The 15,162-nt window shown below is 37.0% G+C and overlaps 1 long non-coding RNA gene across 1 annotated transcript in view; it reads left to right on the forward strand.

Moving 5' to 3' along the window:
• LOC146768016 (uncharacterized) overlaps positions 1–6,895 on the forward strand; it is a 62,050-nt gene extending 55,155 nt beyond the window's left edge. The window contains exons 3-4 of the long non-coding RNA XR_014954454.1: positions 1,675–1,767; positions 2,814–6,895. This is a non-coding gene — a long non-coding RNA (uncharacterized LOC146768016). The remainder of the gene's footprint in view (positions 1–1,674; positions 1,768–2,813) is intronic.
• Positions 6,896–15,162: the final 8,267 nt, after the last annotated feature.

Raw genomic sequence — 15,162 nt, forward strand, 5'->3', positions numbered from 1 at the left:
GGAGTCTTGTCAGGAGTAATTAGCTGATGTGCATGAAATTCTTTAAGGTTGTGGAATAAAACTGCAGTGGATTACATGCTGTTACCTACAAAATGTAAAATATAAGTGTGAAATATGTGTTGTCAGTGCAAGGCTCTGCGTGCTATCTCAGAAGATTAAGCTGTTTTCATGTTGGCATTTTGGCAAAAAACAGCCACAAAATTACTTCAGTTTTGTTGGTTTGGGTTTTTTCAATAATTTGAATCACAGTGGTTCTTCTCTGTAGATGATTATTCTGTGTGTGCTGATTGTGAAATGCTTGCCAGAGGTTTCTGCAAAAACAGGCTGGACTGTGGCAGCCTCTCCACTATTTCTGTTGCCTAAGCTTAGGCATCTGACTGCCTCTCATGGCAAACTTCTCACTCATTCTCCTCTGTTCTAGCTGAGAAACCAGTACTAGGGATAATTTTGGTTTGATTGTCCATAAGAGACATTTTGAACTGGAAAGAAGTAACTGTCCTCCTAATCTTCTAAAAACTCCTCTCCTGAGTCTGTACACATGGAGCCACTCTACAGAGGTCAAGCTAGGCTCAGGGCAGGCAGGATCTTTTAAGAACATCAATAGCATCTTGTCACAAGTCTCAATTCTTGTATAATAATTTATTGTGGTTTGGGAATGGTGTTCCACAATTTAGTGTTGCTACCAAAACACGCCAGACCATCAGCTGCTCACACACACAACCCCATTCCCCCTGTGGTGGTGTGCAGAGGAGAACTGGGGACACAAAAAGGTAAAGCTCATGGGTAGAGATAAGAAACATTTACTTGAAAAAGCAATGAGATAAGAAAACAAAATGTAACAACGAGTATTTATAAACTTCAAGTTAAATTTTACAAATTTCAAGTTAAAAGTTTATCTACTTCTAAAACTCCTAGCTATTCTGCAATTAATACCAGCCCACATTCTGAAGATGGAGACACTCCCATGTGCATATGGAACAATGTCAGTAGCACTCCCCTACCCTATTTAAGGTTTTGAGGACAAATTTCCAATTCCTTCTGGAAGTCTGTTGGTTTCACTGAGTTTTTATTTTTCCTACAGCTAAAGAAGGTTGCTTTATGGATAGTCTAATTATTTTCTTTTTGAAACTTAGCAAAGTAAGGTTTTATTACAATTTATCTCACTACTAATCCATACTACAAGACATTGCTAGGTCAGATTTTTAGTGGTATGTTCACTGACCTGTGAGGGAATCAATGCAACTTGTATTGAGATGAAGTAGCTAAAAGAGTTGGCTCTTTTTCAAGTGAACATGTAAAATTCATTAGGGCCATTGCACATCTCTGCTGTTGGCAGAAATGCAGAGAGAATACATGACAACTAATGAAAAAAAAAAGAATCCTGACTGGTTTCTGGTAGTTGGAAGAGGAAAGCTGAAATCTGAGGTATTAGAACACTTGCTATAGCAGAAAATGGTCCAAGGGCCTGGCAGGACTAACCAAGGAATGGGTGTCACTGAGCTCATGACTGTGAATTCTATCTTAACGGGACATTTGTCATCCAGAAAGGTGCAACTTCAGGCAATTTCAAAACCTTGTGGTTCTGCATGTGTTTGAATCTGAATTTCATCTGCAGTCTCTAAACTAATAAGCCCTCTGAAAAAATTTTACTAGAAGTTTGTTCTCTATCAACAGCTTGGATGCCTTGATTGCAGAGAATGTGCTGTTTGCTGAAGCTGGAAGCTCATCCTCTGACTTGAAGGGTTTTCAAGGCATCAGTGATAAAAGGTACAGTGATTTTTTTTTTCATTTTATTGTATTTTTGGTATGTCAAGTGCCAAGGAAGAACATGATCCAGCCAGACATGTCAAGAATTTACCTTACAGTGGGAATATAGTCTCTGTCAATTGGGCTCTGTCAATATAGTCTCCTCAATAGGGCTTTATATAGCTCTGCCATGCATCTTTGGCAAAGGTGCTATCCGAAGTGTAAAAAAGCTGCTTTCTTTAGCAGTTTGATCTCTTGCAAACAACAGGAAACATGTCTCAAACCAGTCTCTAAAGCAAATGCCAGTATCTCTACATGTAGTTTTATTGCAGGCTGGAATTGGAAGGGAGCTTCCTATCTAAGTTCTGTTTGATTTATTGATCGAGAAAGTTCTTCAGTAAGCCTGCCTGAATGAAACTGAGAGCCTGCCAAGTTTTTTGGCTGCATAGTTTTAAGTTGCCTGCCTTCTGGAAGCAGTACTGGAATCAGAAGTCCTGCTGTGATGGTTGCAGCCTACCAGGTCACTTGTCTGGGTTGCATGCTAATCAACTCAACCTGAAATGCTGATGGCGTTAATATAATCCGTGTCACTCAGGATGGTTGTCTGAAATGCAAACACCTTATTCTTGTCACAGGAGAGATTCAGCACACAGGAAAAGTAAGACTCAAAAGTAAGACTGAGTAATCAGTCCAACACTTTTATCTCACACCAGACATCAGTACGTCAAGGTTTTATAGTGGAGGAAAATGAGTTCAGCTTTCCCTTTACTCTGTCATGCTCTTTGTGTCCTCTTCCTAATTTTTAGATTTTCTTTCCCCAGCAAGCCTCATTCCACCTACATAAGGCTTGGAGTGAATCTAATAAGCAGAGTCTAATTGAAGTGACTTTCAGTATCAAAGAGAAAAAATATTTTGTGCTCAACATTGAGAATTAAGTTTTGGCTTTATTTTGTTTTTCTTCTTCCTACAGTTTAAAAATAATAAAACATTTTTGAACTTTTTTGTTAAAGACTTTAAGGTATGGAACTTATATGCCAATCATTCTTCATCTTGGAATGAATTTTTAGGGCAGAGTTCATACTGGAAGTGCTGCTGAGATGTGAGCTACCCAAACGTGAAGAGTGTGACTCTAAATCTCTGCCTGAACTAACAAGAAGATTGGACATTTGGCTAAAGGGGGTTATTTTATCTGCCATAAACTCCAACTAGGTAAGGCTTGAGTCTGCAAGTGTGAGGGAAAGACCTTGAGTAGAGCCAGGAAGAGTTCTAGTTCTGGAAATAACAAAAATCCCATATAGACTGTGTATATAGATATGAGCTCCTGACAAAATCAGTTTCCCAGTAATCCAAAGGAATAAATTAGACTCGTGCAGAGGATGATGTGTTTTGAAATTTTCCATCTTATTGGCACACCATAGAAGGAATGAAGGCTGTTTCTTTGCTGTGCTGTAAAACAAGGAGAAGTGAGGCTGGAATCAAGTCCTGGAACTTCAGCTGATGTTTATGCAAAATGAGCAAATTACCCAGGTCAGTCTTTTACACTGGACATTGCTCAAAGGTAAGGGAGTTAAATGTAAGAGAAGCTCCCTTCTGTGAAGCAAAACCAAGGCGATTACCAGCATGAAAAATAAGGAGGGAAGGTTTGGAGGACCATGGAAAAGTCAAAAACTCTTTCAAATGCCAAAATGCATGTTCACTTTGTAATCTTATCCTACAATATTATCAGAAGGTTTGAGTGTGGAATAGCTATGACAGAGAGTGATTATTTGTCACAGTGGCTTGGGTACATTCTGTCACTTCAACAAGGAGAAAAGGACCAGGATCATTCTGAAGAATGATGTGGCCTCCATGGCTCAGCAGGTGAGCTGCTTCAGCAGAGCTGAAGAGTCCATATTTTTCAGTTGTTTGGGGCTGACTGGATGCATCTTGGGCACAAATAGCTTCTCACATGGAGTGGTAAAAGTGGAGATTTGTGTGCCGGTTGTTTATCAACTCCACTGGCTGCAATCTAACAGAGCAGCCATAAAAAAAATAGTTTGACATGAGGAATTCTCCATATATTCATTGTCTCTGTGAGATGCTAAATTTATGGAGACAGTGCCTTTGAATGTTTTTTTCCTCTGAAAGCTGCCCTCTTCAAAGACACAAACAACAGTTCAGATGAATTTCATTTTTCAAATGAGTTTAATATGTCAATATTTCTCCTTTATCTGGAATAGAGGAAGGAGAATATCCAGTATTTGAACATCTGCAATCAGAATTTGATTAAGTCTCATGGTTAATGTGCCTTTTTCATGTCAGGTGAAAGGGGAAACTGGGGTCAGCTGGTTGCACTCCATACTCCCTCTTGCCATCTTCAAGTTGATGTACAGGATTTATGTATTATTTACACAAAAAAATATTTAAAGCTGTTTTCACAAGTGACAAAAATTAAGACATTGTCTTTGGTTCCTGTCATTTTTTAAGCACATGAATATTAGTTTCAGTACAGGTTTTCACAAAAATTATTCTTGTGAAAGTTTGGCAGTGGGCAGTGTCACAGAGTGAATTGAAGTGTGTCAAATCTGGGTAGTTCTCCTTTTTTCCTGCTTTTGATCCTTTGAATTCACTTTGGCAGCTCAGTCTCCTCTCCCTTTTCCCTCTGAAGTACCAAAGTGCTGCAGTGTCTGACACCTGTCTGTGGAAGGGACGTTGGAGAGTGAAGAAGGAAATCCACATCTTCCATGGAATGCTTGGGAATTTGGTGTAGTGTGGAGATCTGATATAGGCATTTCTGTGAATTTTTTATAGGGCTACCTACATTTTTATCACTGACATAGTGCTGTACTATAAATATCAATATATGTTACAATGCTTTTTTTTTCCTTAAACGGTCTCCAGCATTTACTCTCTAAAAACAGTTCTCCCAGGATGGCATTCCCTTCACAGAAATTGGGTTATTAGGTCTAGTTTTGGAAGCACCAATTTTCCCAGATATCTGTAAAGATTTTTGCAGATTCATTTGCATTTAGACAGCCCTATCCCATAGATTAAAGGTAATTTCCAAGAAGTTCTCCTTTTGTTTGTCTTTATGGTTGGTGCAGAATTTACGTTCTTTTTTTTTTTTTTTATGAAAGTAGAAAATGCTCATAGTTTAATGATCCTTTCCTCCTGAACTCTTAAGGTGGTAGTGGGAGAAAAGAACAGTTATGCTAATGTGTGGAACTACCAAAAAGTAATAAAAAAGAGATGGAGAGCTAATGATATTTTCCTGACGTGATTATTAAGGGGCCTTTTCTACATGTTTTGCAGAGGAATTAGATAAAGGACAGGTTTCTGGTGTGTTTTAGCAAATATCTGTATCTTGATTTACAAAGTCAGACCTCTGCCTCATAGGGGAGTGGTAAACTAAGTGATACATTACAATCTTAAAACGAATCTTGTCCTTAACATTAATACCATTGAAATCTGAATTTCTTTCAGAATATGGAAAAGGAAAGTTAAATACTGTCTAAAGACCTTATGCAACATTTTATGACATATTTCTTGCAAACTTAGGAGTTACATTTTTGCCTCTTAAAGCTCTGTTGACCATATTACAAGTACTTTAATAATTTTAAAATGTAATGAAATTCCACCCTTTGACAGTAATATCTTTAAAAAGATTTAAAAAGTGATACCTTCAAGATGTTATATTGTGAATATGCTTCATATTAATTTAAACTTTTGTTACCACATTTTCTGACTCAGCATTTTCATTTATAAGTAATTCAGGATAATAAAAAAAATTTAATGAGATTACCTCAGTGAAAATAAGAATAAAATATCATCAGGAGTAATGACAAATAATGCTGCTATATTTTATTTCGTCTGTGTCTAATAATGGATCTTTCATTCTTTTACTCAGGCTGAAGACACAAAATACACTATAACTTTCCACTCTAGTTAAATTAAGGTTCAGATAAAATTCCTTTAGAAGAACTTTCAGGTAAAAATCTGTGTTCTTCTCTATCGCTCAACTGAATATCAGGACAGGTTGTATCTGAACTCCTCTGTTCACCATCTCTGTTAGTGGTTGATAGATTAATTTTCCAGTACCAAGCTTCCAGCAATACTACTGAATTGTACTATTCAGAAGCCGGAAACCATATATCTCTGTTTCCTTTGAGAGGAAAGTCACACTGTTTCACTTTTTAAAATTTTTGGATTTAATTGCTTTGTTTAATTTTCAAACTGTTTTATTACCCAGTGTAGAAATGGCTTCTTCAAACTCTGCACTTTTTTTCTGAGACATATGTTGCATGATTCATGTCCTGTATAGTCCCATTATTTGTAAAATGTGGATTTGTTAGACTGATTCTTTTCCACCTGACTTCTGTTGTCTGATTTCTATTTGACCCAAGTGGTTATTAAAACAGATTTATTGTTCTACCTTTCAATTATCTCCCTAAATATGCTGAGCTGGGTTTTGGTCGGGTTTTTTTTTTCTTTTGGGAAGGGCTTTTCATGGGCGTTGACAGTGATCAATAGCCTTCATTTTATTCAGATTAATTTTCAGTATTTTTCTCTGTCATTCGTAATTGAGTTCCACTATCAATATTCTTCATATATATTGAGTGAGAGCAAGACTTCATTGCCTAATGGTACTTCTGTAACTACTTGTGCTTATACTGAATGATGTTTCTTTCCAATCCAGACTTTGAAATACTCCTTTGGATGAACTTTTAAAAAACTTTACAGAGACATTTTTTTTCCTTTTCCTTCAGTTGGAAAAAAATCTTTACTTAGTGAGAAATCTGATTTTCAGGTTTGATCTGGTAAGGAGGAATTGCAGGGCAGCACTGATCAGCAACCAGTGATAATATCAGGGTGCAAGTTACTTCTTTTTGCAAAATGCTTATTGGAAAACTTTTTTTTTTCTTGTGACTTTACACTCTGTATTGAAGTACAGCTTATGTAAAATTTATTCTGTGTTCTAGGGTTTTTTTTTTTTTTTTTTAATTTGTTTATTCTGATTAATTATTTTCAAATATAGCTTCAGAACAGATATCTTGCTCTGTATTTGGCTGGTTTTCTTTTTCCCAAAGAAAGTGGATTATCTTTCTGGTCAGATTTTGAGTTTTCATATAGCTAAATTGCTGCAATCATCACAAAAAAGAAGAAAGACTTTTTAAAAACTTTAAAACACAATTGCAACATTATTTATCTCTGACATGGGCTCAGGCACTTCCTCTCAGTTCCTTGGGAACTGTCCCATCACTCTGATTATGACTTACAGCTCCGCAAGCTTCAGGAAGATGCAAAGAGGTCAGTTCTGCATCAGGACTTTATTTCAGTTATCTCCTAAAAAAGCATAATAATTGTGTTTAGTGTTAATGAGTCACCCTTCTGGCTGTTGGTTGTTCAGCACTCAGGCAACACACAAATCCTGAGCAAAAGTAATCAGTAAGTGAATGTGGGGTGAAATGACTTTGAGTGTTTTGATTAAAAGGTCAAGTGCAAAGCAGATATGATGACATAGGAAAATATTTTTTCTAAAATAAATAAACAATTAAATTGATTCCCTAGCCTTCATTATAATGTTGAAATAGCTTAAGGTAATTATGATAAATGAGGCTAAACATGGTGTGCCTCCTGAGTAAAGATATTAATTCATAAAATTTTCTTGTTACAAAACCAGTGTCAAATTTGCCAAGGCCATTAATCACCTCAGAGATGTGGTGTAACCTCCTGCTGATAGGTTTTAGGGATATATATATATATATATATATAATATTTGTATATATGTAATTGTGCAAATACTTTTAATATACATTTTAGTTTCACTGCAGTGCAATATATTCTAGAATAAATGTATTCTATGGGGCTCAAAACGTTATATCTTCTTTAAACTGGTTGTGGGGTATGGCTGAAGTGAACTTTAATTAACTATAATGACCAACCTAATGACCAGCATAGAAACCAAAGGAGTAGCCCATCACAGAAATATGTCATAGTTTTCACTTATGAAGGTGTATTTGTGATCATACAATCTGTAGGGGACCTGGGTGATCTAACTGGGACACAGAAGTTGTTCAAAGTTATTTTGGCATTTACAGCTCCAGGTATTTTTACTTAGTACTGTGAAAAAAAGTATTTTAAACATAAACTTTGGAAAACAATTATGTTGTATGCAAGGGCCTTTACAGTTTACAGTGTCTCTCCAAAGGTCTTAAGATACCTAAGGAAGACAGAGAAAAAAAGAAAAGGAAGGAAAAGCATCTGAGAGTTGAATGATGAACATTGGAAAGGCTAGTATTGATCTGATAGCGGGTTTAAACTGTAGGTAGTTTGACAGAGTCAACAATAAAGCAAAATTCATTAATTAGAAATAGAGAAAAGCAGGACTTGTGCTGAAAATGGGATGACCTGACTGCTGTGGCTCTGAGTGTGCTGAGAGAGTAATTCCTCCTGAGAACTTCTGAAACTTTGTGGGTGTCTCTGCTGTGACTATTAGGCTAGAGCAATAATAAAGCCTCCCAGGGATACAGGAGCAATACAAGAGCACGTGTGAACATACACAACACCTACTTACATTTGTGACAATTTAAATACTTGTCCATACAGACATTTTTATAGTATTAGGAAAGAAATGCAATTAAATAATTTTGTAGCCAAAGTCAATTTGAATTTATAATGCTCTTTACTGGACCTTTGTCTATGTTATCAAGCATAATTGCATTTCACATTACATTTATTCAAGGTATCTGCTAAGTTATGTGGTAAAAACTATTCTGTACACCCACACTGGAGCTCAGAGAGACGATGGCAGGAGGGGGAGACCAAATAGCATCCAGACAGCTGCTTTCAGGCCATCACTGGACTGTGGGGCATATTATGGGATACAGGAGAAGAGCAATTTTGGATTGCATAGGACTTATTTGGGGATGTTTAGGGGAGAAATCTTTTGAAGGGATACATATTTATAGTTCCACTATCAACTTGCATAATTTAACATAATGAAGCACAACTGGATAAAATGCACATTTTTTATTTCTTCTATCATTTAAGTCCACTTAATTTCCTGGTAGAAATTTCAAAATAACTAATATTTCTTCAGGGTTCTGTTTATTTACATGGAATCCCACTACTGGGATATATTACTATTTTAAACTCTGCTTTTTGTCCCCTATCTTGGTGGAAGGAAGGATTAAAATTGCCAACCCACTAACACAAGAAATTGCATTTCATTTTGGAAAGATTCTCAAAGGAACTTGAATACTTAAAGATATAACTGGGCTTTTAGCAAGACTTTGAAAATCACCTACATGTCACTGAAGAATTTAAAAGGGATCTATGAAAGCACTTTATGCCTAATTTTTTTTTTTTTTTAATGTAGTTATTCTGTCCATAGATATCTTTGAAAACCCAGATCTGAGGTGTTTTTCACATTTGTACTCACATTGCCTACAGAAGTGTTTTATCTTTATCCCTCCTTGAAATGACAGTGTAGAAGGAACTAAGGCATGACTAACATAGCATTTGAACTGAAAGGACCAAATCTCCATGTTTTTCTTTCATTTTTTTTTTTAAGCTCATTTTCTTCATTTCCTTTTCATGGGTTTTGTTTTGCCTCCAAATCATGATGGAGGAGCTCTTGGAGCTTCATGGAAAATGTATTTTCCAGGTCCAAGGCCACTGTCATAACCTCCAGGCTTGTTTGCTACAGCTTTTACTTGGCTTCTTAAATAGCTTTGGTGTGCTGTACTACAATAACTGTGTGCACTTCTCATCACTGCTGCTTTTTCCACTCTCCCCTGGGCTTCTCTCAGGTTTCCCAGAGCAATATGCATCAAACAGTGCCTTTACTCTTTCAAACATTGTGTGGTTTTTTTTTTTTTATGGTACAGAGATAAAACTGGTTTCATCAGGCTATAAACACTTTCATATTATTAAAACAACTTGGGAAACCTTGGATTTGGCTCATGAAATATCTTGAAGTGACCTGGTTCACTTTGAGCAGCATAATTTCACTCAGAAGCCATGTTAAAGTAGTTTGAGGAAGTTGAAGGAAACATTTAATCTTTCTCTGTTGTTTACTTACAAGCATTTTGTTATGCTTTCCACTGCTTCTGGGCTTATAAATCAGCTTGTGTCCTCTTGACCTTCCTGTGGAGAGATGCCGTCCCAGTCCATGTCCTTTTGTTGGACCTGGAATGTTTGTGGCCTTTGACCCAATGTCTCTTCAGAGATATCTCTCTTAAATGCTATTTTCTGCCCTGATGTTTTTTTTCTCTTATTCTTGACCATTTCTTATCTTCTCTAAGAATCCCTCTTTCTCTGAAGTTCTGTCCAGCAAAAGCTCTCTCTGCTAGGCCACAAAGAGCTCCTCTTCAGCTGTTTGCTCCAAAGACTGGGCACCAAATCACACCAATTCTTGCCTTTGTGGATTCTTCAGTGCTTTCTCACTCTATTCTTGCAGCTGCTGATTTCCATCACCAGCTGAACCCCTGTGACTCCTGGGCCAGCCCTCCCCAGCCCTGCAGTTGATGTTTGTAGTGAAATTATCTTTTTTTTCTCCTGACATACAATGCTCTGGACTGGGGATATGTTGTTTGTTGATGAATCCTATGGGAAGGGTTTGGGATCATCCCTTGCCTCAGAATCCTTTCCAGCAGGCATCTGAGGCTGAGTTCAGGTGTTTTAGGAGTCAGACCAAGGCAGAGAATCCCACAAAGTGGCTGAGCTGGGAGGGATCTAGGAGGGATCTGTGTGGATCCTCTGGTCCTTCTCCCTTACTTGAGCATCTAGAACAAGTTGCCCAGGAGAGTATTCCTTTGGCTTTTGTGTATTCCCATGGATGGACACTCCACAATCCCTGAAGCAACTGTGGAGAAACTTCTTCCTTTTGGTTCTGTCATCAGCTGTGTGATTGCACTTTGGGGTGGTGGTGCAAAAAAAGGGGGAAGGTGCTGCCATCTGCCACCTCCCCTGAAGTGGGCTGCAGCAGAGAGGATCTTTGTGGATTTCCCACCTCTATAACAAGAACCCCACACTCCATTGTGAATTTGACTGCAGGCCTCTCCTGAATCAATCACGGAGCCTGAGTGACTTGTCTCCCAGTTTAAAATTATATTGAATGTATGAGACATTAAAATATATAGAGAAAAATGGAGCAAACATTGTAATTAAATATTTACTGTGTATGACTGTATCTTGAAAGACAGATGGTGATGAAATCAAAAGGCCATGTCAAAACACATTTTTTCACCCTTTGAATAATAACATTTTAAATAGACATTGAGTTGTGAAATGAAATATACTTCCTATTCAGCTGAATTCCCTATTTATCAGCCATTTCACCTACTATGTCATGCACCTCACATACAGAATCAAAATTACCATCTGTTAAATCAAATGCAAAAAGCAGCTGAACAAGTACATTCCCTAGAAAACCAAATCAATATTGAATAAAATACATTCAGAACCCAAAAGTCGCCTACCTTTAAATTAACTTTGTTCAAATATAGAGGTCTTTCATATACAAGGGTAACTGTATTATTTATTTATATGTGTACATATGCTAAAATATGAATATTTACCTTTCAGTTGTCTCTAGAGATAGCCTATAGCATCTTAGTGTGGTTCTAAGACTATCTGATACATTTTTTTAATCACCTAATAACTTTGAAAGGCAACAATATATTTTGAATAACTCTACCTAGGTGTTTGGTTGCTCAATATTAGCCGACCTAGTAGCGCAGTCTTAAAACACCAGAGCACTGCAATTTATTTTTTCCATTAGTCTGTATTTGTATAGAATACACTAGGAGGATTTTTTTATTACTTTTTAATTGATTTCAGAGAGTATAATGAAGAGGTTTGCCTTTCAGATCAAATTTTCTCTTAGTTGTACAGTTCTAAAGCATTTGTGGCATCACTATTTAAGGTTGCATTCTGTGAGAAGCTTTTCTTTAATTTAAAAAGCACATAAGTGGTTAAATTGGAAAAGAATGGTCATCCAGGGATTGTTCCTACTGAGCTCTATAAACTTGTGTGAAATTTAGTATATGAACTATTTATCTATCTTTTTATTCTAAGCTGTGTTTTACTGTCCTCATTCACACTAAAGAGTTGGGAGTTCAACAAGTGTGGGGTTTTTATGTCATAGGATTCTTTTGAAATTGTACAATACATAAAAATAAACACAAGCATAAAAATAAACATAATAAGACCATTGAAGAACGATTGCACGATGTATAAAAGAGTTTCTAAGTAACACACATGAAGATTTAATTTTCAGAGCCAGTTTAAAAGTCACAGAAGAAATATTCCCAAATATTTTGTGAAGTACCTCCATCATCTACCTGACACTTTGATAGCAACTTTCTCTTCAACAGACACTGTAGTGAACCCTTTCCTGCTTATATGATTTGTAATTTCATTTCTTCACTAGAATCACTTTTAAACACATGATTTGCTTATTTAAGGTGTCAGTTGAGAGATGCACACTTTCTCTTTCCTCTGATCTCATTAGGCTACCTAATAACTCTCTTTGCATACATGCTTTTGTGTAGAAGGTATCTTTCCCGTCATTGATGTGGAGGATAGGTGAGTTATTTTCATAGTATATATGTAATATTGCAGTACAATATATATATATTTTTAAACAGGTTGGATCATTAAGTAGTAAAGATAATTTTATATATATATATTAGGTCCTTTAGACAATTTAGTGCTTTTTATAACGTTTTCCTAATCTGTAAGGAATTCAATAAAACACACTCTTTACTTTGCATGTAAAAAACCTCTCATAGAAAATCTTGGGTGGTGATATCTCTCCCGCTGAAACCAGCAGAGGGTCATAACTGTGGAATTTTATTCCCTAACATTTGTATCCTCTTGGCTGTTTGCCTTGCTACCCAAGAGCTTAATTTGGGGTTGATTTTATAATTGCTGGAGCTGCTCCATGAAAGCTGTGTCCTGCTGTCCTTGCTGAGGAGAGGTGACTTTGACAGCCTCATGGAGTGGACACTGCAGCTAAGATATTTCCAGCAGGGGAGAGGGGCTTGGAAGGATACTGCCAGACATCTGTTTGTGTGCAGCTCTGAAGCAGACTCTTCTGCCTGCTCAATGTTTACATAATGCTCTGAAGGCGCATTAAAGAAATTGCTGGGAGAATGTAATAAATCTTAGTCAATTTAAGTGGCACAGTCAAGGTAAATTCTTCTCCACTAAAGACAAAAATAGCCCAAAATGCTACAAGTGAAAATTAGTGCCTCAAAACAATATCAGTTTGCTGTGGTACTTTTCTTGCCTTCCTGTAAAACCAAAACCCGTCTTTACAGGAAGCGTTAGGAATTCCCAGATTGGGTTTTGGTATTCTGCTGCCTGAGGCAGAATAGAGAGAGTTTAATTATTTTTCTTCTGAGTTACTCTTCCTGTTAAAGGGGTTCAGTCTGGACAAAAGGTTACTCTGAATATCTTTGTTGCTCTTTTTCCTGGCAAGCAAGATGTGTGGACTTGGAGTTCTCCTAAAGTGCAGTCAGGACTGGGGATGAGTGTTTGACCCTCTTCAGCCTCATTTCCCTCTTTCTCTACAAGACATGCGCTGAAATTCTGGAAAGGTTCTGGCTTTGTCCTAGCAAAGTCCATCTCCTTTACTTGAGGAGATGTAAGATGGGTGCAGAGCAACTCAAGGGCTCAGATCAGTAAAGGGGACTCAGAGTTCTTGGCAAGGTTGCATATTTAAACCTGCTCTACAAGCAGGATTAAATCAGATAACATTTGAAAGATGAACAGCAAGACAGAAAAATAGTTTCTTAATGTGCCAGACTGATGTGTAAGGCTCTTATTGCCTGCTGAGGGTGCTGGAGTAAATTAAGACAAGCAATCTTTTGAACAGGATGCTGAAGCAAGTTACTTTGTTCAGCAGTAGATCAGGCCCTTGGACACAGATGTGGCTTTTTACAAAACTAATGACATGTACCTCATATACAGAATTGAAATTACCATCTGCTACATCAAATGCAGATAAATAGGATATCACTATCCACTTATTACCTCTGTTACCCATTATCTGAACAGATATGTAATTTTAAAAATATAAATTCAAGTGCATTTCAAATAATGAAACATATTATTGTAGCTGTGAGAATATAAGAAATGCTCAAAGTAAAATGATCCCCAACTATAGACTAGAGAAAGATTATTAATAAAGGGAAAGAAATTCTACCATTACCAAGCATACGAAGATCTTGATCAGTTTTAGCAATCCTGGAATTTTACTGCTTCTGACATACATTTCACCCGTGTTTGTGTGTCAGGCATTTGGAAACAAGGCTGCAAAATTAAAAGGAAAAGAAAAAGCAATATTGAAAAAGTCTGATCAATTCCACATTTGATCTTCCTTCTGAGCAGAAGGCTGAAAATGCCTATAAATTGAAATAAACTTGTCTGGATACCATTGCTGCTAGTTCTAAATTAACAGATGAGAAATCTGCTACAGCAGCATCCCTTCTGATGCCGCCTAATTTAAATTAATTGCCTGTCTGTGGCTCCAAATCAAAAATTAAGAATCAGACCAAGCCTGCAGTGTTAATATTGCACCTAAATTTTTAATTCTGGAAATTGTTCTTCCAGAGCTCAGCTTTCAAGGACAACTGCTATGAGGTTCTGTGCTGGCTGTGTAAGGAAGTTGATTCTTCACTTCACCTAAAATCTTTTGACATCAAACTCCGCACATATGTACTATACAGGAAAGAGAGCTTAACCTGTCCAAATATATTTTGCAGCTTCCTCAGAGATTTTGTGAAGTTGTATTTGGTTGCAAGGTGAGGATATGCTGGGTTTCGTAATCTGTATTCTCATGATCCAAGTTGATGAGAGTTGTAGTTTATTTACAGAGATTAATTTAGGAATGGCACATAACTGTGGAATGTGTTTCTCGGGAGTATATATTTACTTTGAAGGAACTTGCCCCAGCTGGCCTGCACGAGTCCAGCACAATGAAGTCCATGGCTGGGTTGAAGTCACTGATGAGCAGCTCAGCGTGGTGGATCAGGCAAGGTGTTTTGTTAGTGGTGTGTGTGGTTTGCTCTGTTATGGATTTGATTTAATAAGTAAGGGATCTGAATAAGTTGGTTGTGACTTTGATGCAGTATACAGCATCCCTAATTTGATAGGTCATTAATCTGCCAGGTTTAACTAAATAACAAATTGCAGCTTTTGTCAGCTCCAGAAATAAAGTGTGGTGTAGTCTGTATGCTCTCAATCTGCTCTTTCTCAGTAATTACATTGTTCAGGTGATCTAAGCTTCTACCTTGTGACTCATTGCTTAAAGTAGCACCTTCAAAAGCAGGTATTCAGTGCTAGGTGAGATTACATTAGATTTGCTGGTCAGCAGCTCTGTCTTTAAAAGCAGTCCAGTATTTCTAGCAATGTCAATAAACACACCCT

The sequence above is a fragment of the Lonchura striata genome, chromosome 3 (genome assembly GCF_050655825.1).
Source record: "Lonchura striata isolate lonStrDom1 chromosome 3, ASM5065582v1, whole genome shotgun sequence".
Classification (NCBI taxonomy): Eukaryota; Metazoa; Chordata; class Aves; order Passeriformes; family Estrildidae; genus Lonchura; species Lonchura striata.